Below are 26,972 nucleotides of genomic sequence, written 5' to 3' on the forward strand. Positions count from 1 at the left end.
GACTTCTTGGAAAAGATGAAAGTTGCCTGCATTAGCAACCGGTTCATGATCCAGCACAGATGTTACGTCTTCTCTAGATTTGTTTAAAGAGTGATGCATGAGTTTGGTCCAAAGCATTTGAAGAGGATTTGCGTGCGATTGATCCATCCGTGAGATTAAGTTGGGACATTCTACGACATGGATTGGAAGTGGAGTTTGTGAAGATAGAAGATCCTGAGACAAAGTGTGGCAAGAAGTACACGGTTTGGTGCAAAGGGAAGGTAAGCCAGTATATGCGTACATACAAAAGTTTTCAATGGCATGGGAGCGGATGTGCAAGGCCTTAGCACCACAGGTACCCCAACTTGAAATGATGAAAAAGGATAGGTTCTTGGCTGGTCTTTGGGAGAATATACGTTGGAGAGTGGAGGTAAAGCCTAGGACATACGAAGATGCACTAGATGTAGCGAGAAACAAAGAGTGGAAGTTGAGAAGAATGAGTAAGCTAGGAGTAGAGTCTTTGCCCAGGAGGTCTGAATTTCAGCCTATGGATTCTTTGCAAGGTCGCATACCAGGGGTTCATCATGAACCAACGATTTTTGTCACTCCTCAGGTTATGCTAGCAGTCACTACAACAGTGCAAGATGATGGGCTAAGGCAAGACATGAGGAAAGTGGTAGATTTAATGAAGAATCTCAACCTAAACATGCTACGTAATGTGGGAAATAATCAAGGTCATGTGAGATTTGCAAATCAGCCAGGAGGTGAAGAAAAACCCAGGAATGGTGTTGGACAAATCAATGGTAGGGTCTGGAAGCAGACACCCACGTGTTATAATTGCGTGGAGATTTGGGCCACATCAGCCTGCAATGTGATAAGCCACCAAGGATGGGGGGAGACATGTATCCATTGCCAAGACAGGTGCTAACTAGGTCAAATGATCATGGCATTGAAATTAAGGGAGAAGAAGGAACCAATGGATTAACCCAAGAGAAAAAGGGAGACAAAAGTGATAAGTGCGGTCACCTTGGAGAAGGCAACAAAGCTAAATGATACATTAATGATGCCTATTGGGAGGAGGACCACATAGGATAAGGAAGGAAGAAGTGGTGCAGATCCTAGTAAGAAGAAGGGAAAGAGCCATGAAGACAAGGATGTCAAGGCCAAGAGGAAAAGAAGAGCTCGTCGCAATTTTCATGTTTCAGATTTTCCACTAGGAGATGGGCAATTAAGCTATGACACGAAGGAGGATCTGACAAGCAGGAAAGCAGATGTCAGCTTGTAGAGATGGTGTCTAAGCTAAAGCGACAGTGGAAGAGGATGGTTAACCCAATGGAGAAAAAACCAGAGAGAGGTTCAGTGAAGGTATTGGTGATCGATGAGCTACCAGACATTTGCCCAATAGTAGATGTGTGGCACAAAAGAAAAAATATGGGACAAGGTTATGTTGAAGGCGGAGCCCAAATATGTGTCATAACACATTCATGCGTTGAGAAGATGGGTCTTACAATGACTAGAGTGTCAGGCTTTCGGATCAAATTGGCAAACCGTCAGAAACGAAAATGTTTGTGTGTTGTAAAGAGCTTAGAAGTGAAGGTGTATGATGCAAATGTGGTGGTTGATTTTCACGTGATGCCAGCAGGGTTGGGAGCATATTGTATTATACTGGGCAGGACCATGGTTACATGCAGTGGGAGTTGTTCAAGATTGGAGACATGGTACGATTAGCCTCTATCGAAAGACAGTTGCCAAGAAGCTATATAATATGGACACAAGGAAACTATTGGGGAGGACCTTTATGAAGATGAGGATGAGGAACTAATGGGGAGTAACTTTATGAAGATGAGGATAAGTCTAGTGATGAAGATTATTCCATAGTGTCTGACGAGGATAGTGATAGTACTACCAACAATGAAGAGGATGTTGATGTTGCATTTCTTTTGATGGACAAAGAAATCCATGAGTCTGGTTTAGTTGCATTTGCAAATGAGATTGAAGATGAAAGTGAAGGGCCTTGTGAAGTGATTGAAGGGCTGATGCAAACCAAAGTTGAATTGTCAAAGAAGTAGGAGTTGATGACACAAATGATCAGTGGAGACCTCTCAACTATGGAGAAGGAGATATATTTACACATGCTGGCTAGTTTTCCTGTTTTGTTCATTACTTCATATGAAGAGATTAGAGGGTTCAAAGGAGAAGAGGTGCATATAGAGCTGAAGGAAGGTGCTAAGCTAGTGTGGCAAAGGCTTAGAAGGATGGGTCAAGAGCAGATGGAAGCCTTGCGGGAAGAGGTGGACAAGTTATTGAAGGCAGGGTTAATAGTCCCAATGGAGACCACAGAATGGGTGAGTCCAGTAGTAGTCAGCCCAAAGAAGGATGGAAAGTGGAGGATTTGTGTAGATTTTAAGCCCTTAAATGCAGCCACTAAGAAGAACCCATATCCTCTTCCATCCATCGATCAGATCTTGGATTCAGTGGCAGTTTATGAGAGGTACAATTTGTACGGTTTTTTAGGCTATTTTCAACTAAAGACTTCTCTCAAAGACCGAACAAAGACAACTTTCATTACACCATGGGGCTGTTATTGATACATGGTATGGCCATTTGGGTTGTAAAATGAACCATCCTTCTATCAAGAGAGAGCAAATTGGGTATTGGCACTATTCATTGTTGATAGTTGTGTTAAAGATTTTATGGACGACTTTTGTGTCTACAGCAGTAGGACTGAACACCATGAGAAGCTACAGATGGTATTGGCTCGATATGATGAATGTGGAGGACAACTAAATCCAAAGAAATGTCATCTAGCACATCCAAGAGCAAAGCTAGCAAAGTTATATTGGGCCATATGGTGTCAGAAAATGGCATTGAGGCTGATCCAGACAAGGTTAAGTCTATTATTCTTCTTCCATCACCTAAGAGTACAAAGCAATTGGCAACCTTTATACACAAAGTGAAGTACATGGCACAATTTACTCCATTGTCTTCACAGCTCCTTTATCCATTACAACAAGTGGTGAAGCATGATCCATTGCAATGGGATGAAAAATGTGAAGAAGTGTTTCAAGAGGTGTTAGGGGGACTGTCAGCCATGCAGGCTCCTGATTCGGAGCAAGTGTTTTATGTAAATCCATTAGTATAGGGGATGATGCCACTAGAGACATGCTATTGCAAAAGGGGAAGGGAAACCATTATATGAGGCCAATGTATTGTGCAAGCCGAGTGAAGTTGGTAGCAGAAAGAAAATTGTTGGAAGTAGAGCTAGTGATGGCCAGTGTAATATTTTCTTGTCAACAATTTTGTCATTACTTGCTACAACAACCTTTTGTTTTCTTAACAAGTTACACCTTTTTGCCACAATTAATAAATGGCACTAGCATTTCAAATGTGGGCAAGAAATGGGTAATTGAGTTGCAAGAGTTTGAGTTATCTTTTTTAGTGGAAGGCAGTACAAGAGCTACCCTAGCTGATTTCTTGACTTACAAGGAGAATCCCCTTCTTGTTAAGGAAGAGGTGGTGAAATGGGTTGTTGAAGAAGTGCCACAGATCAGCAATATATGCACATGTGTTGTTCTTTGATGGCTCATACAGAAAGAGCCATGATGCAGCTTCAAGGGGTATAGCACTTTACGATCTAGAGGAGAAGCTAGTATGCAAGAGAGGGTTCAAATTGGATGCGCATAGTAACAATGAGGCTGAATATGCTACTTTGGAAGCGAGAAGCTAGATTACACATTTGTTTGAAGCATAGAATTAGAAGGTTAAGCATAAAAGGTGATGCCTTGTTAGTTGTGAAGCAAGTGCTGGGTGTGTGGAAGAGCAAGAATACCTCATTGAAGGAAATGTGTTTCAGAATTAAAGGCATGTTAAAAAAGTTTGAAGCATGGAGCATCAGATACATTGGACGTGCTCTAAACAGAGAGGCACATGAAGCAGCTCAAAGCGTGATTGGGGAGCTATTTGTGTTAAGGACCAATTTACCTCTATATCATGGCCGGGAAAGTTTGGCTCAAGAAGAGGAGTTTTTGCTAATAGGAATCATTTCGAAGGACATTCAGAAGTCTACGAAGTCTGGTCTTGTGCGTAGAGAATCCAAGTACAAATTAGCTATTTGTGTTAAGGACCAATTTACCTCTATATCATGGCCGGGAAAGTTTGGCTCAAGAAGAGGAGTTTTTGCTAATAGGAATCATTTCGAAGGACATTCAGAAGTCTACGAAGTATGGTCTTGTGCGTAGAGAATCCAAGTACAAATTGATTGGTGATGTCTTGTACATGAAAGGGGTTGATCTTGTGTTGAGACATGTACCTCAGGAGGAGCTTTATAGAGTGCTGGAAGAGAATCATGAAGGCGCATGTGGCGGACATTTTGCTATAAAGATCACCTTGCATAAGATCTTGCAAGAGGGGTATGTATGGCTTAGTTTGCACAAGGATGTTCACCATTGGTGTAGGTCTTGCAATAGATGTCAAGCATTTGGGAAGAGAGTGTTGAAGCCAAAGCTACGAAAAACCATTATGGGATTTGATGTGTTTGAAAAGTGGGGGATTGATGTAATATGCCCATTACCTATCACAAGCAGGGGCAAAAGCTATATTTTGATTGCAGTGGACTATCTCTCTAGATGGGTAGAGGCTACAACAGTAAAACAAATCACTACAAAGGATGTGGCAAAATTTGTGTACGATGAAATATGTTGCAAGTTTGTGGTGCCACTGGAGCTACTTTCGGATAAGGGGCCAGGATTTAAAGCTAAACTATTAGACTTTTTATGCGCGGAGATGAAGATTAGGCACCAGCATACCATCCTTATTATCCACAATGTAATGGATTAAATGAAAGCTTCAATGGTGAATTGGTAAAAATTCTTTCAAAAGTGACAGAGCACCAAGGAAAGAATTGGGATTTGGAATTGCCTAGTGCATTATGGGCTTACCGTACTTCAATGAAGACAGGTACAAGGTTTACTCCATTTTGTTTGTATATGGAAAGGAAGCACTATTGCTTGTGGAAGTAGAGTTGCCTGCGGCGGGCAAGATGTTAGAGAAGTTGCTTGGGTAGTCTAGTGATGCATTCAAAGAGAGGCTCAGACAGTTACAAGAGGTTCAGCTGGATAGGATGAGCTCATTGGAACATTATGGACAAATGCAAGATAAGGTTTTAGAAAAGATAAATGAAAAGGTCAAAAGTAAGGGTATCAAGAAACATGACTTGGTTTTGTGCTACAATAGTAAGCTGGACAAGACATTCCAAAAGAAGTTTCAAATTAAGTGGGAAGGCCCTTTCAAGGTAGTGGAGTGTTTTTCGAATGGTACATACCAGCTGGCTAACCTCGATGGGAGTTCTACATAAGCCAATGGTAAATGGATTGCGTCTTAAATTATATCATGCTAGATTAATGATGGTGGAGCAAGATGAGTTGTCTGTAGAACAAGTAATGTCTGTGAGGGATGAGGAGACGTGTGCGCGGCGAGTCTCATATCTCTTTTTGCTGCTACTAATCATGAATGATCTACCAGGCTAGGGGATTGGCAAATTATGTTAGAAGTTTTTTGGAAGAAGTGATTGTACATATATACATACACATGCATGGTGCATCGAATACAGAGAATTGCCCATCATCCAGAGCCAAGTGGTTACGTGGGGCCCACATGTGTACATGTAGGACAATGTGTACATAATACATCGATTTTCATCATCACTAGTATCAATGTGTTTTTCTATAATACTAAGGAGTTGGTAAAGCATAAAAATTCTCAAGGAAGCTATCAGCAGGCCGGCACCATGAAGTAAGCAGGTGCGTCAAGTGGCATCCAATGGCGTCAGGAGGACAAATGGGATCAAGACTTGCACGTGGATAAGTGAGGACACAACGGAAGTGTTTTCTTGTGATGAATTATGCAAAAAGGTCATCATGAGAACTATATTTGGGGGTCACTTTATGCAATTGTGGGATGCATTATTGAGAAAAGTTGAGTGCCAGGTGTGCGGATGGATGTAGAAGGGTAACAAAAACGCACTGCGTGGCCATTTCTTGGCATGTTCGCGGTCCGTTTGAGGTCAATCAAAAGGCCAAAGGTGCCCAACGGATAAAATGAAGTGTGGACACTGAAAAAACTGAGAAAAAAACCAGAAAAACATAGAGAGAATAGAAGGAACAACCGCAACTCAATTTTTGCTGTTTTTGGAGCCTATTTTGGCCATAAATTGCTCATCCGAGCTCGGATTTGAGCACTTTGACATTGTAGATTGGGGTTTTTGGCCGTTTTGAACGCAATGGTGCTGTCCATTTTTCCAAATTCCTCATTGTTTTCCTGATATTTTGGTTGTGTAAGTTTCTCCTATGAGCGAAGCCTCTGCTCAAATTTGTGATTGTATCTGGCATATTTCATCCATATGGTGTGAGCTATTTGCCTGATTGGTGTTGGACCAAGCTCAATTGTATCTAAGCATCAAATATCTTCCTCCTTTGAGGTGATTTGTATGTGCGTGTGTGTGTGTGTGTGTGTGTGTGTGTGTGTGTGTGTGTGTGTCTGTGTTGAGTGGGCAAATGGATAATCTCTCTTCTCTCACTCTATCTGTGTGTTCCCTATCTCGGTCAGGTGGGTTGTATAAGCCAAGTGGTGCCCCATAGTTTGTGTGTGTATTATCCCAACAGTGTGTCTCGGGTGATTATAGAGGCATTATGTGTGTTTTCATCCCGCTCACAACATGTACAATCTCCATTCCAAGCTAAGACTCAAAGAGAACTTGAGAATAAGCTACAATAGGAGGAAAAGTTGAAGCTCCAATTTCTCTTAAGAAGATCAGAGGGGGGAGCAATAGTGGCTCCAACTTTGTGTGGGCACAAGATTCAAGTTGAAGCTAAGGTTGAGAACTTAGCAAAAAGAAAATGAAGCATACCTCGAATGTAGTAGAAGCTGATGCAACAAAATCTCACAGAGCTTTGTTGGGATTGACCTTTTGGATCAGTCAATTGAGTTTAGCCCATAATCGAAAGCAAGAGGGGAGGATCAGTAAGTAGCACTAATAGATCTATCCATAGGTAGTAACAGGTAGCACTAGCAGATCTATCCACATGTTACAAGTATGGCTTATTACTTTTTTTGAAATGCTAGTTAGATAATGCTAGAAGACAATTTCAAGTAGCGTTATGCAATAGAAAGAACTAAGCCAGTGCTGGAATTACAAAATGGCAACTTTGAGTTCTATATAGTGCAACAAATGTAGCAAGAGAGAGTGGAGAGCAGCTTGCTCTTGTAAGGAAGCATTTGTGGGAAGCCGGCTCAACACATGCGTGCGTGCGTGTGTGCACACACACACACACGCACACACACACATGCGCACACGCACACGCACACACACACACACACATTGTCCCTTGGAAGATATTTAATTTGCTCCATCATCTGGATCTAATGTGTATAGGAGGGTTTCTTGTATTATACGGTTCTAAAAACTTTTTTGTATACAAATAACTATGCCCAGATTTGTTTGTTTAAAAATGAGCAATTTATTTCTCCACCTCCTCTTGGTTGGCACCAAATGATGTAGCTATATATAGGACCTCTTTAAATCAAGTCCCACACACACACACACACACACACACACACACACACACACACACACACACACACACACACCACACACACACCACACACACACACACACACACACACACACACACACACACACACACACACACACACACACACACACACACACACACACACACACACACACACACACACACACACACACACATTGTAGTATTTTAAACCCCTAACTTACTGGTCACTCACTTCCTAAAGCTTCAGTTTTGTTGAGTCTCCACCACGGGACTTGGCCCTTCTAAATTACAAGGGACATGTTGTGGTGGAGGTTTTTTCTGCCCGGGCTAATAATCACACACACACACACACACACACACACACACACACACAGTATCACCTACCTATTAAGAAATCCTGAGCTTACTTAGCTCTTGGGATTCTACTGAAACCTACCTCCTATGGTCTCCACCATGGGGCGTGCCCTTCTAAAAACATGAGCGCTATATCGTGGTACTGCCTCGGGTTAACCCGGCCGTGAAAGCACTTGGGTTGCCTCTTCATTACACCTTGTAGGTGGCCTCACCATCTCAGCTGGGGATCTCTCCACTCATGGCAATCTGCGCGCTATGCAGTTATGGCGACCTCCCTCCTTTCTCTATTTCAAAGGTGAAGGCGCAACTCTGCCCCTCATTTAGCTTTGTTTGTGCTCCGTTTTTTATATAAAATAGAACTGCGTGTTTGTATCTCTACTGCACCAAAGTATGGAGCTCACAACACAAGTAACATAGGTCAGTTACTTTTTCTCATGGTTTTTTTTGCACCAACGTTTTCAGGGCAATATTTCTGTGTTGCTGTAAAAGGTATGACACCTTGAGTAGTTTTCACACAACATAGTAAGGTACAATTGGTTGTTTTTTTTGCAAGTGCTTTAATCCCAGTATTGGGATTCTGATTGCTGTTTCACGTTATTTATGTTGAGTATTCCATATTGGTGGTTCTTTTTTGGTATGGCTTACTATCTGCTGCCATTTTTAACTCTAGTTTTTATAAAAAAGGAAACCTACCTACTAGCTACTGTTCGGTAGACTGACGACTGGTTTGGTTATGGCATTGCCCTGGTAATTGGTACGAACATACATTTTTTCTGGTGCTTACTAATATGATTGCAGGTTGGCATGCTTTCTGGCACGCGCGCGCGCACACACATACACACATACACACATACACACACTCACACACACTTTGCATGGTGAAACCTGCTAAGTCACTCGCGTACACATACACATACCTTTATCTCGTTAACCAGCATTATCTGGGAGTGACTCCTTGCTTGTAAGATACTGCTCTGCTCATACACATGTACACACACACATACACATATGCCACACACGCACGTGCACACACACACACACACACACTATTGCAAGCGTAATCACAAACTACTCTGGCTCCTCTCGCAGGAATCATGTGTCGGCATACCACACATACACAATAAGCATGATGGAATACGCAGTTAATGGGGTGGTAAATAGGGATCTTCAATTCCTCCCACCATCATCCCACACGTTTGATACTTGGAGAATAACATATTCCAGGTAGGTGAAACTGCACCTACTCAGTACTTCATTTGCTTTGGAGTTCTTGATTTGGTATGGTTTTTTTTTGGCATACTATAGCCTTGTACATATACATATACATGATGGCCTTTTGCCAAAGCTTCAAAGGTCGGTATCTGAGAGTGCAGGTAGCAGGCTGCAATGCAGCAGTTGGATCTTCAGTAATTCCTGTTGTTGTGCACAAGGCCTTGAAGAAGCATGAGTCAAGTCTCTCCGACTCGGATCATGACTCACGACTTGGGTCACTGGGTGCGACGCAACTGCCAACAAGCTTTCAGGGGGTGGAACTTGACCCTTAGATAACTTGGGTTGCAATTAGGCAAAGTTGGAGTCTGTGCAATAGGCTGAGTTTGAGGTGCTGCACAATAGACGAGACGGGCCTCGGCAAGCGGCAGGCCATCCAACTTCCAAGTTCAAGGCTTAACTCTCGAGTCTTCGATTCAATGTAGTTCTTACTCAAGACTTAGGAGTCAAGACCGCCTTCGAATCTTGCTTGTGCCATGCAGCAGAAGTTATAATAGGTCTCGACTCCCAACCTCCCAAAACTCGCCTCTTGTAGCTCGCTGCCCTCGCAGACTCGCACCAAGTTCCAACCACACCCCTTTTTGGAAATTACAGACGTGAGTGGCATATCGACAATTCAACTCAGAGGTCTCGCAGATTTTAGAGGCTCAAATATAGTAATTTAGACATACTGGTTTTGCTGGGAAATCTTGACAATAAACTTTTTTTCATTAGTTACTCAGATGATTGTTGAATTGGTAATTGTAACAGATGCAGGGTATTTACTTTGAAAGAATAAAACTGCAAGGACATTATACATTTTGACATAATGTAAATTGATTGAAGCTACTTGTTTTTTTCTTCCATTTTTACGCCGTTAACCTCCTATGAGGGTCTTGTAAGAGATGGTAGACATTGGGATTTTTTAGAAAAGTATCAAAATACAAACAAGATGCTGGCAAAATTTTGAAAATTGGACAGGTGCACACTTACAAAAAACCAAATCTGGACATAATCGTTTCTTGGATCTTGTATACAATACATGAGTGTTGAACCTCATGAAAAACTTGAAAAACATGTTGACAGATTGTTATTGCTATGCATAAGTGTTAGCCTCATCATTTTGACTTGAGTGTTAGCTTGATGGTTTGTGACTTGAAAGTAACACAGTTACATTGTTTTACCTTTGAATATTTTAGCTTTGGATTGGCTACTAGAAACCTTAAACCTCATGTGAGTGTCTCAACAGAGATGGCATAGATTGGATATTAGAGAATTATCCGTGTTACAAAGGAAATGCTACCCAAATTTCTATTGTTTCGAGATTGTAAACAAGAAGATGGAATATCACCTAAGTGTAGGTAAATTCTTGACATTCGCCTGATGTGGGGACCTTGGCTGATAAGAACACCTCATATCATAGAAATAAGAAGAGTTTTGAGTAGAAATTGAAATGCATACTAAGTCTTGAAAAACATCAAAAAATGGGGTGCAATTTCTCTTTTCCCATTAATATAATCTTTGCTCGGTTGTTAGTTGCTTTGTAATTTTAGACACCGATAACAGGGGGAAGGGGTCATTGACACCTGTCTTCCCAAGTAATGCCAGTGTTGACGTGCTTGTGTTCTTGGATGGTGGCAAGTAAGAAGTTTCTTCCTTGGGATTACTTAGCAAACTACATGTGTAGCAACAGATTTGATTTGTCTCAACAGAATCTACAATTGTTGTCTTTATAATGATCACACATGTATCACTTGTTTGTATGATTATTGAAATACATTGTGTGTACTCAAAAATCAATGTGGATTTTTTTTCATAGCCATATCTTATAGTGGTTTATATATTGTCTAGTCTTCCATTGTATGATTCAATCTATTGTTGGATATTCAACACACACACACACACACACACACACACACATAGCTTTGGAGGCAGCGTGTACTAGAGACAAAGAAGGAGAGAAGACTACGATTGTGTGTGCATACACACACACATAGATTGAGAGAGAGAGAGAGAGAGAGAGAGAGAGAGAGAGAGAGAGAGAGAGAGAGAGAGAGAGAGAGAGAGAGAGAGAGAGAGAGAGAGAGAGAGAGAGATTCATTATCATCCGCTGAGGTCATATATGACCCATGGGACCAAAAACGTATACAAAACCATTTCTCCTCTCTAGAAGGAGAGGGTGAAAGTGTCTCCCCTTCACATGAGAGGGCGGTGTCCATGACCTAGAATGGAGAGGTCTTACCACTAGCCGTCTCCTAGAGGGACTTAGTGGCAGTGTCTAACTCCATTTTTACAAGCAAAAGGGACTTAGTGGCAGTTTGGATTTGGACTAGAAGACTTGCGGTGACCTCTTGAACTTGTGCTTAAATGGTATTTAAGGACTTTGCCTGCATCCCAACTTCAATGATGAATTTTTTTTGTTTGAGGTTCGTGAGACGTGCTTCAGCTGTATCTAAGCGTTGTCGAAGGATGAGGTTCTCCTCTTGTAATGCTTGGATTTGTACTTGGAGAGCATACAATCCGAGGCTCGTATGACGGACGGTTTCTTAGGGGTCTGTAATACAAATGCAAAGGACTTTCTCCCACCAGAGATGATAGGGATGGAAGAGGGTGTACTACGGGTGGCTCTGTTCAGTGTTGAACTGAGGGAGCCGACTGCATCGTTGTGTGTCGACATGGGAGCAGGTGGACTGTTGACCTTTGTTTGGCTTTCTTTTTGTTGCCATTTTAATTGTCGGTTAGCTTTAGCACGCGACTGTGTAGGTGAGCAGAGAGCGGGTTGTATGAGCGCGCATCACGGGGTTGTTCTAGCAAGCATGTGAGAAGAGGAATGAGGAGGAGACAGACAATAGAGGTTCAGACTAGTTAGCTCGTGGTGAGGGATATAGAAACTCCCACCCACACGCCCTCATCGCATGGGCAGACCTGCGCTCAGGGTTTTAGGGTTTATTCATCACACACACACACACACACACACACACACACACACACCACACACACACACAACACACACACACAGAGAGAGAGAGAGAGAGAGAGAGGAGAGAGAGAGAGAGAGAGAGAGAGAGAGAGAGAGAGAGGAGAGAGAGAGAGAGAGGAGAGAGAGAGAGAGAGAGGAGAGAGAGAGAGAGAGAGAGAGAGAGAGAGATTGTTTTCTAGATCAGCCAAAAATTCTTCAGCACACACACACAAAGAATCGGCAAGGGAGATTGTGTGTAAGATTGGGAATCAATGATTTCGGCATCTGATTGGGTATTCGGTCTCTGTTGACATCGAATAGAGAGGGGTACAAATTCTCTCCAGTTCACACATAGCACCATCCGGCTCGAACACACACACACATATATATGAGAGAGAGAGAGAGAGAGGAGAGAGAGAGAGAGAGAGAGAGAGAGAGGAGAGAGAGAGAGAGAGAGAGAGAGGAGAGAGAGAGAGAGAGAGAGAGAGAGAGAGAACTCTCTCCACATCTCTTCGACATCCCATCGATTTTGGCATGTTAGAGAATCAAAGATTAAGGTGCAGCAAAAATTATAGATTAACTAGACTCATCAATCAACTGTGTAACATTGACCATATTTGAGCATGACCACTACAGAGTAAACATTAACTTAGATTGAATCACACATCACAATATGTACTGAAATTGCAAGAAAGAGAGAGAAAACTATTTGACACCAGTTGAGGTCGGACTTTGCGACCCCCTCCAAAAGGATTTTGTGTTAATAAATTCTTCTTCTTCAAAAGAGCTTTTGATCAATACAATTGACTATTCTCACTTTTGATTGCACAAATTGAAGAGATGAAAGCTCTAAAATTTGGTAGAGTTTGCAATTTTGCTTTGCACTCAAAGCACCTCATTGAACTCAATCCCAAGGCCCTAAAAATCTTGCAGGTGATAGTATCTACGAGGGTTAAGCAAGAATCAAGTTGGAAAGAAGATATGCAAGCATTAAAAGGCAAAAACTTGCGTAGTTAATCATGTGTAAACTTGAGCAGCTATAGCTATAGAGACTTGTGTGTGTGTGTGTGTGTGTGGGGGGGGGGGGGGGGGGGGGGGGGGGGGGAGGAGAGAGAGAGAGAGAGAGAGAGAGAGGAGAGAGAGAGAGAGAGAGAGAGAGAGAGAAGATGATGAGCCTTGAGAAGAGCATGGAGAGCTTTTAGTTTTGGCTGAAGATTGCATGGACGTGAGACAAGAATACAAAAGTTTCCTTGCTCTCTCCAACACAACCTTGTAGAAAAACAAAGAAAATTCTCTCTTACGGTCCTCAAATGAATAAAATCTGGACTACAAAGTCGTTTATTTCGTCGTTCCTAATAAGCCAAAACGGGTTGTTTTTGTAGAAACGCTTTTCTTTTTGAGTTATTCAAAAAATACTCATCCTAAGTCCTAAAAAGTAGCTTTCTTTTTTTAGAGCTACTCCTCTCACCTTCTCTTTTGCATAGGAGGCTTGTGGACCACATCCCTTATCTCCACATAGCTTTAGGTTGTCACTTGTGGATAATAATACCTTGGTTCCCATTCCCACCTTTTGGTTATCCTTCTCACTTTTGAAGGCTTTTAAGATCCATTTTGGACTCTTTAGACTCGCTAATATCTCCTCTTTGCCCCATAAGATCCCGATTGAATCCTTATTGAATTCCATTGGAACTTGTGAAGAATGCATTCAAATTTTGAAACTCTGTAGTTCAAAAACACATTACTCTATCCATTGTACATAATTAGCCCTTCTACTATTTTTATTTTCTCTCACTAGAATGGCCAATTCGAGCGAGAGAAAATTCATTTTAAGTAGAAAAAAAATGAAATTGGTAACATTACCCCACCCTTGAAATTATAGTCATCCTTGAATATGCTTCTATTCAAGAGAGATACCTTTGGCCATTGGCTTGTTGGTGCTCAAGATCCACTTTTAGCACATACAACTTGTTCCAAAGTAGATGACCAATCTACTTGGTACTTGGGAAAAAATCTATCGCAAGTATGTCTACCCTATTAGCACTAGCACCTTCCCGCATCAGATTGCAAGTCTACTTAGTACTGGAAAGAAACTCTGGTGCAAGTGTGCAACATTTGATACATATACACATTACATTTAAATTAATGAAGAACTTGAGAGAACAGATTTAAATAGTGAGAATCATGTTTTTCTTCATCAAATACATTAATGTAAACACATTAGAGCTTTGCATGCAGTTCATTTTAGGTAGCTACAAGTGACATATTATCCTTCAATTGTGGATGTTGCATCCATTTAGCTTCTTCAAAAGGGTAGTTTCTAGATTTAATAAGATACTTACATAGTACCTTACCAATGTGTAGCACCTTGTCTTCATGGAGGATGATATGCTCAGGTTACAATATCTCTTCAGCCCCTTCAAATTTTGGAGGATCTTTTGCTACTTGCTTTTGTGGTCGATCACCCTTGTAGCCCTTTAGTAGACTTACATGGAATGCATTATGGATTGGCCAATGAGAGGGTAGCTTAAGTTGATAAGCCATTTCATTGATTGGTCATAGAATCTGGAATGGTCCATAATACATGTGTGCTAATTTTGGATAGTACTTTTGATGACCTGTGAGGTTATCCATGCTATTTTTTTTCATAGTGTACCTTAAATGATCTTTGGGTAACTTTAAGAGAATCCAATCATTCTCTTTGAACTAAAGAGTTATTCTATGCTTGTCAGCACTAGCCTTGTGCTTTTGTTGCGCGGCGATAGAGATAACTTCTTTGGTATTAGCGAGAGCATCGCGTAAGTCACAAATATACTCTATTGTCCCATTTTGAAAATGCATGGGAAGAAACAAAAGAAGAGAGCACAATGCAAGTTCCAACTCTGGGACATTCTATATGCAATAAGATCATTTTCAAATGCAGCGCAACAATAAAGTTGATGGGTGTAGTCAAGGAACAAATGTAGCACATATGACATCCAAAGATTTTTCTCAATAGCTTCTTTTTCAAGAGTATTTTATATGTGAAAGCTTTTCACTTATATTTCATAGTGCTAAGTGCATGAGTGTCTTTTGAACTCTTCTCCTTCACTCTCTCATAATTAAAATAAATAGCCTTTGACTCTTAAGCTCACCTATACCAACATGCATGACATGTTTTAGATAAGCTCAAATGCGGCTAGCTTGAGTAGTGCTTAAAATAACTACGACTCTGAGATGACATAAAATATTACTTATAGTTTTGGGACAAATGCCTTGCTCATTTATTGGCTTAACTGCCTGACTCTGACCGTTTGTCATGTAATTTTTATGGAAGCTTTGGCTTACATGGTCAAGGCCAGAAACCCAATGCCAAAGGTTCTTAAGATTTAGGCCTCTATGTTTTGCTCATTAAATGCCATCATTTTATCTAATAAGCTGGCATACTATGGCTTCTCTTGATTCATTTGTTGTACATTGGTAACATTTTGTGAAACATGTTTTGAGGTTGCAGCAAGGATTGATGGGGCCTTTTGAAACTTGTTAAGCTCTTTAAGGATTTCTCTTGCTTCTTACACCTTTGCTTTATCTCTTTTAAGAAGAGGTTGTAGATATGGGTTGGTTCTCTGTGACTGAGTTTCCAATAGTGGTTTGGGAATCCACTTTGTTTGTGTTCCTTCTTTGACTATATTTTGTAAGTGCTTTTTAGTACCACTGACTTGATGGACCTTAACACTAGTTTGGTACCAAAAAGAAAAATTTGTGTGCTCTTTTCACGAATTTAAATAAAATGGTACATGAAAATCTAGAAAATATCTCAAGAAATGATTTTGCAACCTTCTAAAATATTAGTTGGAGTACTCAAAAAACATTATTTAGAAAAGATTTAGAAAAGTACTCATAATCTAGAAAAGATCTCAAGAAAGGCTTTTTCAACCTTCTAAAATAATACTTGGACTACTTATAAAAAGTATAACCCCCCACTTTTGTACACAATGTCAATTTTAACCACACTCATCAAAAGCACCTATGCAAAACAATAGTTGATGTTTCACTAAAACTCATACCTTAGTCTAACAAAAAAATGAGTAGGGTGCATGCAATTATCCATGGTAACTACTTACATTTGTGCTTGATATTTTTGCAACTCTCATATGAAAAAAGTTGTGACTAGAATTAAATCAAAAAAATTGTGTGGTCAAATATGCAACATTTGTGGATTCAATTAATGACCAATTAAAACATCAAATTCATTTGGTTTTTTATTGTGTTATGCAACATGTATATTAGATCTACTATTTCATTGCTTAAGGTGATACTATTTGATGGTTATGCCAACCACATTTTGGGGATTTTATATTTGCAAGCTTTTATTTTTGAGATTTTTGCTTGAAAAATTATTTTTGAGCTTTTTTAAGCTCATATTACACTAACAATATTGTCAAATATTAATGTTGCATGAGAAAAGTCTACATTAAATTGGACATTTCTTCAATCACCAAACAATCAAATGTAGCATGTATGCATGTCTTTGCTTGTGGGTATGTATGGTCATGCACATATGTTATTAGCCTGAAATGTAACTTTAAAAAAAGCGTCATTTCTAATTAATTTTAATTGAACATCAGATTTTGAAGAATACTAAACAACATACCTGCCATAGTCTCAAGGTAACTTAGCAAATAAACTCAAGAAACCTCAAAACTAGATTACAAGTAGCAATAAAATATGCATATCATACCACATAGCAAACCTCCAATCACATAATCAAGTCACACGACCACCCTAATGCCATGTCCAAGTCATGTGTCCACCATGTACATAAAACATGCAAATCCATCGTGTTTTTGATTGCCACATATTGCAAGTCAATTTGAGCATTTAGATGTTGACGAAACCAAGGGATATGCACATATACTCACTCACAACTGCCTTTCCATATCTTCGAGCACACTCTTACTTTAAAAGACCTCTCACAAAACTTCAACATCCTATCAGCTCTCTCTCTCTCTCTCTCTCTCTCTCTCTCATATGCCAATTTAGAGGAGGAAAAAACATTTCTAACTTCCTATACTCTATCTGTAGTCCATTCAATGGCAATACACCACAAGAAGGAAGCTCACCAAATACATATTGTGCCTTTGGAAGCTCACCAGAGTCCCGGGGGATTCACCATGATAAACTTACCGCACCATGTAAGTTCAGTGGAGGGGGGTTATTTTACAAGTTACATAAGCGTATAAGTGAGGGGCATGCCCTCAATAATTTATATCCCAAGCTTAAAAATAAGGGAGGGGGGGTATCATATTTCGAGGGGGTGGGGTCGAACCGGACCCGAGTTGATTACTGATTGGTAACCGGTGTGCATTAGAACTTGGATGAACTTTGGAATAGTTTTTTATCAGGTCACACATCAAATTTTGCATCAATATTGTCATAGATAAGGGTTGATTTGGAGTAGGTCAAGGGTTGATTTACACTAGCTTTGGATGGTTCAGAATTGGACGAGTAGCCAGAGTGCAAGCTAATTGGGCACATAGTTTGAAAATCAAACTAAGGCACATTGAGAGTACATCTAGTTATCAACTTACGTGGTTCCTTAGTACGTTGATAGTCACTTTTCTACACACTCTTTAACTAGTTTTACTCAGTTAGATCATGTGAGACCTAAATTTTATATGTGAGATAGTGGTATGATAGTTTTCTTCATTGATTGTTGTTTAAGCGTAGAAAGGGGGGTCATATTCACTAATATGAGTTGTATATAGGGGTTTTATCAAAGTTGTCCGCTCGTAGGTGGCATCCTGTTTTGTATATAGAGTGAATCTCCCAGGACCACAGTTGATGTACACATCAACAAATGCATTTCCAATCCCAACATTTTCACTATCAAACCATTGCACGTATTCTTTTACCTTTCTCAGTTTCTCCTAAGCTACCACAAGCTTTTAAAAGGGAAAGGAAAGCTACTATGTACAAACCTACTTTGACAGATGAGTGCTTGCGTAGTATGGCCATTTTAAGTATAGCCTACGATGAGTGTATTCCAAATGCTCATTTATTGCTTCTTTCTGATTTGGCAAGAGCACCACATTTCAAATATATATCCCCAAGCCCATTTCTAAGATAATTAGACCTTTTAAATCCCTCTTTGATAGTCTTATTATATTGGCGCACTTGGGCTTCCACATGGCTTGAGTGAACAAGAGAAAGGTTGATTTATGTGAAGGGTTTCCTTCACACTTCATCTCTTTGAGTTGATTGAGTACTCTCTCCGCTTGCATACAAAGGGCACCCCAAGTGACTTTATCATGGATTGAAATCTCATTAAATAATTGCCATGCCCTTGCCAATTCACTGCATTTGGCATCCATAGCTACCAATGTTGTGCTAAGCAACGGAATTAAGAAAGTCATTAGTAATAAAAATCAACAAAATCCCACTCGGTAATCCTCCACCAATAATATTGTGGTAATTATAAGTGCCGCCCATGTATACATCATGCATGAAATGTCTCAAGCTCTGAAAATCTCAAAAAAAGATGACATTGTCACATCACATATCAATTGGACCATTTGGTAGCAATGTAGGTGAACTGGCATCAAATTAGAACAAATTCTAGATTTTCACAATGTCCTCTCAACACTTGCCTTCGGCAACATCAGAATGGACTAATTTCACCATGCACAACAGAACAAGATGCACATATATCAGATAGCTAAGGTGGCATGCTTCCTCCCTCCAAACAATTTTCAAAGCAAATTGATCGCAGCTTAGACAAACAATTATTAAACTTAGGAGAGAATACATATATTGGAAGTCATACATTAATCTTGCACCTCTGTAAATTTTTAGGAAGGTTTGTGCTATTGCAGTCTTGCACAGTCCCAACTCTATCGGGCTTATATGGTGCATAATGGAAAGAATATAGTTTCTAGGATCGGTCCCGACCTCTGCTTAAGACCAGCTTCTATGGATTAATTTGCATGAAGATAAATTTCTTGATTAAAGTTAATTTGCATAATTTATTGTGAAAGAGGATGCAAGATGCCATACAAGCTGCCCCTCCAACAACTTTGGCATGCAACTAGCAAATTTTTTTGGGGAGGTTCTAAGTATTGCAAGTACATATATCAAGACATGAATGAATTTCTCCTAAAGCTTATTTGTATCAATGATGCTATAAGTAGCCTATACATCATGGACGATGGTGAAGCCATTAAGTGAGTGACGAGTAAATAAGAGATTCTAACAGATCCTATGAGAGATCTATCGACCTTTGGATTCCCTAACCACAAAAACACTATAATTAAATACATTCATGTCTAAGTTGCATGTGCAAATGCCTTGGGCTAATGATTTTACTCAAAATAATCTCAATGGATCATAAAGGGATGACAACCTAAATCCTTACACCTTGTACCCTTGCATACATGCAAGCTTAAGGACATCAAGTTGTAAATGTGTAGATCTTTTTGAAACAAGCCAAGAGAGGAATGAAGAGAGAGGAGAGTAAATTCCCAATCTGCACGTGAAAAAAGTTAGGCAACCATCAAACTGCTCAACATTTCACTTCTTTCTTTGGTATCAACCAAATAGTGCAAGCGTTGGTAGGAAAGAAGTTCATACTATAAAAAATATAGTTGAAGTGGATCCTACCTGCCATGGTGACACTCACAAACCAACAACACAAAACATGTTCTGGCCTAGCCATGCCACCCATGGGGTGGAAAAGTGAACCATAGGGAATGAGTAAGCACAAAGATCTAACAAGCATGAGAGAAAGAGAGAGAGAGAGAGAGAGAGAGAGAGAGAGAGAGAGAGAGAGAGAGAGAGAGAGAGAGATTTCTAGGACTACATGATGCATGCTATTGCAAATTGAACCTTTCCTAGCCGTGTTGCTTATTATAATGTTGAATGCTTATTATAAGGTTGAATGCGTCCTTCTCCCATACCTCTTCATCCCCATCTTTTTCATTAGCAATCATATGTGTGTCTTACAATTTATATAAAACACATACTATATAAATCATGATCTATAGATAACACACACACACACACACACACACACACACACACACACACACACACTATAACATATGCACGGTATTATCGCCCGCATTACCGCACAAAAACAAATAAAATTGCAATATGAAATTTCCCGTAAGCGGAAAAGCGTCCGGCAAAGATTGCGGTAATGGTCTAGCGGTAAAGTTTGCGGCAATGGATGTGGCTAAATTCCCATAGGTACTACCGCGTGTATTACTGCAACGATATCCGCACTCTTTACCGCTACACTATTATCGCAAGCATTACCGCGTGCGGGTTTATTATAAAAAAATAGATGACCGTTTGGATGATCCTTTGTAGGACCATCCAAAAGGTCATCTATTTTTTTATTTATTTAAAATATTTTTCAAAATTATTATTAATTACAAGCAATTTAATTACAACAAAATATCAATTGAGAAAACTACAATTGGACAATACATTGAGCCAAAAAAATGATTGATAATTTTATTTACATAAGTGGAATTACAATTGGACAATACATTGAGCCAAAAAATGATAGGTAATTGCATTTACATAAAGAGGGAAAAAAAAGCACGCGTATACAAAATAGAGGATGGTCATGGCCAAAACGCTAACGCATTTGTGCAATTTGCTCATGGGGGAGAGGGCAGCATTTCGCGTGGAACTCCTTGACTCTACAAAACCAGAAAAAGAAACAATTAACACTTTGTTATTTAATATTTGATATAAAATCAACAATTTGATAATTTAAATAAGATTAAACTTACATGTTGCAGACTTTTGCACGCATTTTCGAACTCCTCTCGAGAGATCATTTGATTTTCAAACAACCAACACCAAGTTTGATACTCGGTATGGTTCTCTCTATATATCTGCACATCTCTGGTCGAGCGACTCATGGTAATATTATACTGACAAAAAAATAGCAACCAATTAATTAAATGAAAAACATTAGGTTCTTTACAATAAAACTAATATTTTTACTTACATATTTGTCTTTCCAAGCCGTTTTTCCTCCCGAACCATAATGCTTAGGAGTTTGATGGGATCTGGCCTCAACTTGGCGCATATACATCCTCGTTCCCGTTGCCCTTTTGTCCTCTTTCTCTTCCATAGCTGTCTCCCACTCCACATCATGGAAATTTCCTGGCCGATAGCTGTGCTCAGGAGATTCCACTGTCTTCTTTGCAGCTCTCCTCACACTAGATTTTTTGTTCTTGAGAAATGTTTTGACATGCTCTTGCAACCATTGCCTTGAGAATTATTGCCCCTCAGGGTTGGGGAAACGCATGTGCATGGTTGTCTCTATATATGTGAGGTTGTAGGGATCCTGCTGATCAAATTTGAGAAAACAATTGATATATGTGGAGTGGATTAATTGGTTGACGTGTGTGCGGAATCTCTTGCCCTGCGCTGTCCCGAGATCCACCATACCTCCTCTATGAACCTGGTAGCATAACCCGCGAGCATCTGGTGCAAGCATGTCATGGTCCTCATCTTCTACTGGAGCAGGGAGCGGTGACTGTGGAGGAGAATCTGTAGTACTCCCCCCCCCTCCAAAACAACAACTAGCTCCGCTCCCTCGTCGAGATTGGCTTGTGTGATTGGTCAATGCACACACTAATCACACACTAATTAGTGTGTGCATTGGATTGTGTGATTGGCCAATGCACACACTAATTAGTGTGTGCATTGGCTTGTGTGATTGGACAATGCACACACTAATTAGTGTGTGTTAACACGCACTATTTAGTGTGTGATTAGTGTGTGCATTGGCCAATCCCATTGACCAATGCACACACTAATCACACACTAAATAGTGTGTGCATTGGCCAATCCCATTGACCAATGCACACACTAATTAGTGTGCGCATTGGCCAATCACATTGGTCAATGCACACACTAATCACACACTAAATAATGTGTGTTAACAAACACTAATTAGTGTGTGCATCGGCCAATCCCATTGACCAATGCACACACTAATCACACATTAATTAGTGTGCGCATTGGCCAATCACATTGGACAATGCACACGTTAATCACACACTAAATAGTGTGTGTTAACACACACTAATTAGTGTGTGCATTGGCCAATCCCATTGACCAATGCACACACTAATCACACAGAAATTAGTGTGCGCATTGGCCAATGCACACACTAATGAATGTGTGTTAACACACTAATTAGTGTGTGTTAAGTGTAGGTTTTGCAAGTAAGTGTTAAGTTTAACATGTGCACACACTAATTGGTGTGTCTTTACTTACAATAATTAGTGTGTGCATTAGAATAATGCACACACTAATTAGTGTGTGTAACAAACACATTAAGTAGTGTATGTAAACACACTATTAGTGTGTGTAATCACGCACTAATTAGTGTGTGTAATTACACACTAATTAGTGTATGCACATACTAATGCATAACTTAAATTAACATATGCATGTGTGTGCGTATGTGTATTTGCATGCGTGTTAACTTGTACATATGTATGTGTATTTGCATGCGTGTTAACGTATGCATGTGTATGTGTATTTGCATGCGTGTGTATGCATGTGTGTCCGCGTGTGTATGTATGCGTGTGTATGAGTGTATGCATGTGTGTGTATGCGTGTGTATGCATGTGTGTGTAAAAATCAAGAAACATAACAAGAAAACTTACATGGAATTGAAGAGCTTGTTGGGAGAGGGTAGGAGAGTATAGATGGAAGAGAAGAGATGGTGGAGAGTAGAAGAGTAGGTAGCAATGGTGTAAGAGCTCAAGGTTGTGAGGATCTTGCTTTCGGCTTCTGTGAAGAAGACGATGAAATTTGAATTTTAGGGTTTTAAACTTCGCGGGGCAAGCGGGTGCCCCTATTTCTTAAAAAAAATGAAAATATTTTTCCACGCCTATTACGCGAGCATTACCGCATCCTTTACCGCAGGTATGACCGCGACTATTATCGCACCGCAATTTCGGCGCAACCAGAGAGAAGGCCACGTTCTGCCATTATGACCTTTGATTTTCAAAATCTATTGGTACTATGTTTTTGATGCAATATATATAAAATGAATTGATTCCTAGTACTTTGAAAATGACATTTCTACCTAAAAGTTTTGATTACCATGCATATTAAAATTTTTAATACTTTTTGCTGATATTTTATCAACCTTTTTTTTTGTAATTTGATTTTAAATAGTGTATGTAATTTATTAACTGCAGGTTGCTTGGGATGATTTTGGCCCGTCCACTGAACTCGATATATCATGGTGGTTGGCCGAGCGATTACCATGTCCATGCGTGCGGTGCAAATGTGCCATTGCTCGACTTCGACTGATATGCTTGAGTCATGTAGAAGATTATGGACTATGGGATGATCCTCGCAAGCGTGCACGAATGGAAAAAAACGATCCGCGAATTGTAGCGGCTATTGACGTTACCCCTCATTGGCGTGTGGTTGGTGGAGGAGGGGAAAGGAGGGTGGAAGAGCGCATGCGCCAGGAATCCATTAGAGAGGGAGGAAGCACATCAAATCAGCCAACTGCTGCTCCCTCTACGAGTGACCACATCCCATCTCCTTACGTGGATGTAGAAGACGACTATTTGCATAGAATGGTTGAGGATCTCCTTGCACGAGAGGAGGAGCATGAACCACAGTGTGCATGCGAAGAAGATTCCGAAAGAACGAGGAGTGAGCTACTTGATTCGGCACACACTGCACTCTATGAGAGATGCCCACACTTTTTTTTAAGGGCATCTCTCAAAGTCCTTAACCTTTAGGCGATGTTTAGATGGAGCAATGCTAGTGTCGACGCAATTTTGAGGTATGTATACAGATTGTGAAGGATGCTTGTGGAATGCATAAATTAGCTTTTAATGTACTTTCTTCTTGTGATAGGTAGCTAGGAAAGATGCTGCCATCTGGAAATCACATGCCAGAGAATAGACTAAAAGCACGCGACGTGGTGATAGGATTAGGGATGGATTATGATCGCATCCATGCTTGCATGAAAGATTGTGTGCTCTTTCGTAATGAGCATGCCGATTTTGACACATGTCCATCGTGCGGGGAGCCTAGGTTCAAAGAAGGAATGCAGAGCAACATAATTCCATGTAAAGTTTTGAGGCATTTTCCACTCATCCCTCGCATCCAACACATGTTTAGATCGAAGGGTATGAGCGAGCTTTTGAGTTGGCATGCAAAAAATCGCTCCACAGATGGTATTATGAGAGTGCCAGCTGACTCACTAGCATGGAAGCACATAGAGGACACATGGCCAGAGTTCAGGGATGAGCCTCGTCACTTGAGGATTGGGTTAGCTAGTGATGGAGTGAATCCATTTGGGCACCGCTCTACTTCGTGGAGCACTTGGCCGGTGGTGGTTGTGAACTACAATATTCCTCCTTAGGAGGCAACAAAAAAGGGAAACATTTTACTATCACTTCTCATTCCAGGAAAGCACAAGGTAAAAAAACATGGATGTATATATGTATCCTCTTATTGAAGAGCTTCAAGATCTATGGAGAGGCATAGATGTCATTGACATTTCACGGCCACCACGAGACCGCAAAGCCGTCATCAAGTGCATCCTCATGTGGACCATGCATGATTACCCAGGATTTGGAGAGGTATCTGGGTGGATGCATGAATAGGTGGACCAAAAACCTTGCCCTGGACAGAGGTTTTATAACAGGTACATAAAACCATCTCTATTAGTTCAATTCGATATATTCTTTTGAACAGATTTTTAATTAAATATAGAATTTCCACAGCTTTTTGTTAAATATAGAAGACGGCTCTGTACCTCTGAACTATGCACGTCAGCCAGCTCTTTACACCATTACTATTTCCACGTCTCTTTTTCAAATATAGAAGACGGCTCTGTAGCTCTTAACTATGCACGTCAGCCAGCTCTTTGTCTTCCCGCTCTCTCGTTTTCCTGTCTCTCTCTAACTCTCTGTGTAGGAGCACAGATTGCTATTTTACTTTGTAGGCCTATCACACATCTATTGCTGTCATATACTGCTCTTGCTCTTTGTAGGCCTATCACCTCACTCAATCTCTCCCTCTCTAGCATGGAGCAAGAATCTCACACTATATGTGACTGCTCTCAGCCTCACTGTGAACTGTGTGCTAGGTATGTTGTTGATGCGGTCAAGGAATATCATGCTAGGAGAAAGAGGGAGCAGCGTGCTAAGAACAAGCTTGAGCAGGTAGCACGTGAGGAAGATAATGATCAAAATGGTGCTGATGATGCAAAGCGTCAAAGACTTTTCAATGACCTTGTTATGCTCTTCAATCGGCGTACAAAGGCCCTCAATGTTGCATCACGCTCAGATATTTTGTGCAAGTTTGGAAATCATCCTTCTCTTGGAGACCTTGAAATGCCCAGGGCACAAACAACCTTCGTTGAAGCCATACGCAACACAATAGATGCAATCAAATTACCCAAGAGCGGACATGAGCTCTTTCTTAAAAGGTTCATCACCACAATGCTTATGAATGTTGAGTGTACATCTACCTCAAAAGTGAATGTTTCAGCTGCATCTAAGTTGCTAAATGTGCACAAGAGGAACTTCATAGCTGCAAAGAATCGGTTGAGGGCAGCAGGTGATGGCAATTTTCCAATCTCTTTGTGTGCTCGACAGCCCATGGATCGTGGCTTCATAACACCTGATGAGAAAGAGTTGATCTTCTCTTTTTGGATGTCTAGCACTCGTGTTTCACCCCATAAGAAGGATGTGTGCAGAAAGCGTACTGGAAGAAATTCATATGTCAAACATCCTGTGCATCTTCTTGAACAATCTCAGGTAATAACTTGCTTCACTATATACATTTTTGTTTTCTAATATTTGCAGTCATGACCTATATTCTCTATAAATGGGTTGATAAGAGTAGATATGAAATCGGATATGAAGGAAGTTATAAATGGAAATAAGGGGAATCTGTATTTGGTCCTAGACTAAGAGTAGATAAATATTGGATGTGAAGGAGAATATAAATGGAAACATAGTTTTTATCATACGCGTATGTTTGTTGAAACATACGTTTGCAGACGCATACTTTCACACGCGTATGATATGTATAAACTGGTTAGGTAAAAAACTGGTTTACATAACCAGTAAAAATATTTTAACACCTATTTCTCACTGGTATACATAGTGGTTAAGTGTTCACATGTACTGTTTGTCATGTCAGATAGGTAAAAAACATATCTTTTTGAAAGGAAAATAGTGGTTTACATATCCAGTAATTTTTTTTTGTACACTTATTTCTCACTGGTATACATCGTGATTAAGTCCTCACATGTACTGGTTAGGTAAATAACATACCGGTTTTAAATGAAAAGACTGGTTTACATTAGCAGTCAGAACATTTGAACTGGTTGACACTTATATACCACTGGAACGTACCAAGGACATGTGTTCATTTTTTTAAACACATTTTTCTCACTGGTATACATCGTGGTTAAGTGCTTACATGTACTGGTTAGTAAATAACATAGCGGTTTTAAATGAAAAGACTGGTTTACATCAGCAGTAAGAATATTTGAACAAGTTGACACTTATATACCACTGGTATGTACCAAGGACATGTGTTAATTTCTTTTAACACTAATTTCTCACTGGTATACATCATGGTTAAGTGCTCACTTGTACTGGTTAGGTAAATAACATACCGGTTTTAAATGAAAAGACTGGTTTACATCAGCAGTAAGAACATTTGCACTGGTTGACACTTATATACCACTGGAACGTACCAAGGACATGTGTTCATTTTTTTAACCCTTATTTTTCACTGGTACACATCATGGGTAAGTGCTCACATGTACTGGTTAGGTAAATAACATACCGGTTTTAAATGAAAAG

The 26,972-nt window shown here is 40.1% G+C and overlaps 1 pseudogene; it reads left to right on the forward strand.

The window, feature by feature from the left end:
* Positions 1 to 9,448, forward strand: part of LOC147432948 (uncharacterized) — a 93,589-nt pseudogene extending 84,141 nt beyond the window's left edge.
* Positions 9,449 to 26,972: the final 17,524 nt, after the last annotated feature.

Source organism: Adiantum capillus-veneris, chromosome 20, assembly GCF_014529385.1.
Source record: "Adiantum capillus-veneris isolate H3 chromosome 20, ASM1452938v2, whole genome shotgun sequence".
Lineage (NCBI taxonomy): Eukaryota > Viridiplantae > Streptophyta > Polypodiopsida > Polypodiales > Pteridaceae > Adiantum > Adiantum capillus-veneris.